Source organism: Mesoplodon mirus (genome assembly GCF_964341445.2).
Source record: "Mesoplodon mirus genome assembly, chromosome: 14".
Classification (NCBI taxonomy): Eukaryota; Metazoa; Chordata; class Mammalia; order Artiodactyla; family Ziphiidae; genus Mesoplodon; species Mesoplodon mirus.
The window spans coordinates 72,539,668-72,542,709 of record NC_138990.1 but is presented as its reverse complement, the minus strand read 5'-3'; positions in this window follow the sequence as shown (position 1 = coordinate 72,542,709).

Here is a 3,042-nt window from a genome sequence, read left to right as displayed (position 1 = left end):
TTTCATCCTACTTAAATTACTACCTAGTTCATATATGAGCCTAAGAACAACGCTGCAAAGCAAATTTGATGTAGCCACTTAAGGGCCAGGAAAAGCGCCTCTAAAAGAGGCTGAAGCAACTTGCCCAAGTCAGGGCTGGAGCTATGCCTCGACCTGGTACCGTGGAGTCCTCCACCGTGCTGTCCATTGGCCCAGTGCCTGTCTTTCAGCAGTGTTGTGCTCAAGTTGGTTGCACAACTAGTTCAAACATGGTTTTCACCTTTGTTTAATCACTTTTTGAATCTTTGGTTCTTTCCCTCATATTTTAAGAACATCTGCTTTCTCAATAAGGAAATTCTCGATACTCAGGGCTGACTGTAACTGAGGACAGACCCCAAGAGTGAGCGACAACCCCAGAGAGGACAGAGGCACTCAAAGCTGGAAGAAAAAAAAAAGCTGTCAATTTTTTTAGTATTAACAATTTTTCTAAAGACAGTGTTATTAAAAAAAAAAACCAGACTGTAGGATTGATTCGTAAAAACAGGTAACTGAGATATATAGGAAAGTGTTATATACTTCCTGTATACTCAAGCAAAGTCTTGAGTTTCACCACTGCTCCAACGCGTAAGCAGGAGAATAACCTTTCCTGAGCACTTACTACATGCCACACATTATGCCATGTTTGTGTATTAGATCATTCAATCTATAGAACAATATGTAAAATCGGCATTATTAACCCCACTTTACTGATAAAAAAGATCAAAAGGCTCAGAGAAGTTAACGTTATTTTTGGAAATTAATAACAGGAGTTTATAAGTATTGACCATACACAGTGCTAGCAGGGGTTAACTCATTTATTCTTTATAACAACTGTAAAAAAGAAGTAATATGAATTTTTCCATTTTTCAGATTAAAAAACCCAAGGTTAAGAGTTGTTAAGTAGCTTTCCAAAGCTCAAGTAGAAGAACTTGATTTAGTCAGTTCAATGATATTGTCTTTTACTGAGAATACTAACAACAAAAATATAGGACAGTGTAAAATCCTTGAACAGTACTGGGATATCAAGAGAGGAGAAACTACTTGCTGGGCAGAACTGCTACCCCTAGAGGATGGAGTCTTCTAGAGCCCTCATCTTACCTTCTCCTTTTTCCAGTGGTACATCAGCACTGAATAACTTCATTCCATAAGATGACTTCATTTTCTGAGTTATCCCTGTGTTACTCTAAGACTCGTGGTAAAGTCTGGAAGACATTTCCTAGCCTGATGGACACTGGTCACGCATTTCTCTCAGCAATATATGTAGTCTCTGCTACTGCTTGTTAGCACCTCAAACGAAGAGGAAGTAGAGAGAGTAAAAGACTCAGATCAGGCACTGTACTATTAAAAAAATGCATCTTAGAAGAATATATTCTGGAAAAAGAAGTAATGCTTTTTGAATTATCTATAATTTTGGAGTATCTTTGGAAACTTTAGTGACTTAGAAATATATCCAGATTTATTCTGCACCTCAGTGCCTAAAAAAAAAAAATCAAGAAGAAGTTGGAAATATTGCCAGATTTTTCCTTCAAGGTCAAATACACATATTTAAAGATACATGTATATACTAAATATATAAAATTTATGTATATATAAATTCAAAAAATATGAAAATTTCCTAGCATACAAGAATACTGATTAGCAAGCAAGCTATGGGTTTTTTACAAATAATAAAAGTATAATATTTGAAATGCAAATTTATTATTTTGAGAAGCCATGAATAAAAGGACAGCCTAGGTAATTATTCCCTGAGTAACTGAGTGAACTACATTAAAATATTAAAACATGAAAGACACAATAAAAAGAAAATAGATATAAGAAAAACTCATTAATCCAGCAGCATTTTAAAAATTCTGTTTTCAACACTGGACAAGAGAAATAATACCAATATAGTCTTTAAAATTTATTATGATCTTCATAGAAGTATGTTTTCTAGCTATACCAACCCTATTTGGGTGACAAGTTCAAGAGAGCAAAAGACAATTAGAACATGAAATCTTTGTAGTTAAATAGAATAAAAGAAGATGGAAATAGTTGTAAGTTTTCAATGATGTGTTTTAATGAGAGCACCAAAAACCACAAGGATGCAGTTGAGCTCAACCATGAAAATATGAAAGTTTCTGTCGCATTTGTGGATCCTCAATTTAACAAAATATTAAAGTATTTTCCCTACAGAGCTTATGTGTTTTGAGTATCCTTTGGGTTTATTTTTCTCACTATTGCATCTTACTTTGGCTTATTTCAGAAGGAAATCATTCATGGCTCAGGTGTATTAGGGTCTCCTGTCAGAAACCAAGTGCTGTCTCAGGAGATGGGTGTAAAATTTGGTCTTGCAGAGGGACCCTGCAATTAAGACTTTCTTCCCATTTAACAACACTGCTGATACCTGTCTCGTGAACAGCAAAGGAGTATGATTTCTAGAGTGATTGGAAATATGTTCGGTCCCCAAACCTACTATTTTCAGAGTTTTCCATTTGCATAGACCTTGGTGGATTTGGGGTGTGAATTTTTTTGTTAAATTTATTATTTTGTGTCAAAGGGGAAAAAGGGTCAGAATCTGGTAACCAGAAGGAAACTTCTAGATCTCAGAAAATAATTGAAATCCCTTTGAGCCACATGTGGTTTGAATTTCAGAAGTTGGTTTAATATCACAAATATAATTTTTAGTGCCTACTTTTATCCTTCAGGAGGAAATTATTTAAGCACTGATATTGGGAAAACTGATTATTAAGCAAATACACAGAGCATTTCAGCACTGAAATAAAGATACAGCTATTCAAAATTGTCAAAGGAAATGCTCTTTCCATTCTTTCTCCTTCACTGTATGCTGCTTCTATGTTTGAAAATATTTTACACATCAAGTTTCACTTCTTCAGCAGTTGTTATAGCTCCTCGATCCTTTTCTCAGCATGGAATCTGACTCAATCTCAAAGATAATATCTTTCAGATGGAAATATTTCTCTCACTGATATCAAATAAATTTCCAATGTGAAATTGATGCCCCAAGTTTTATTTAAAAAGGGAGAA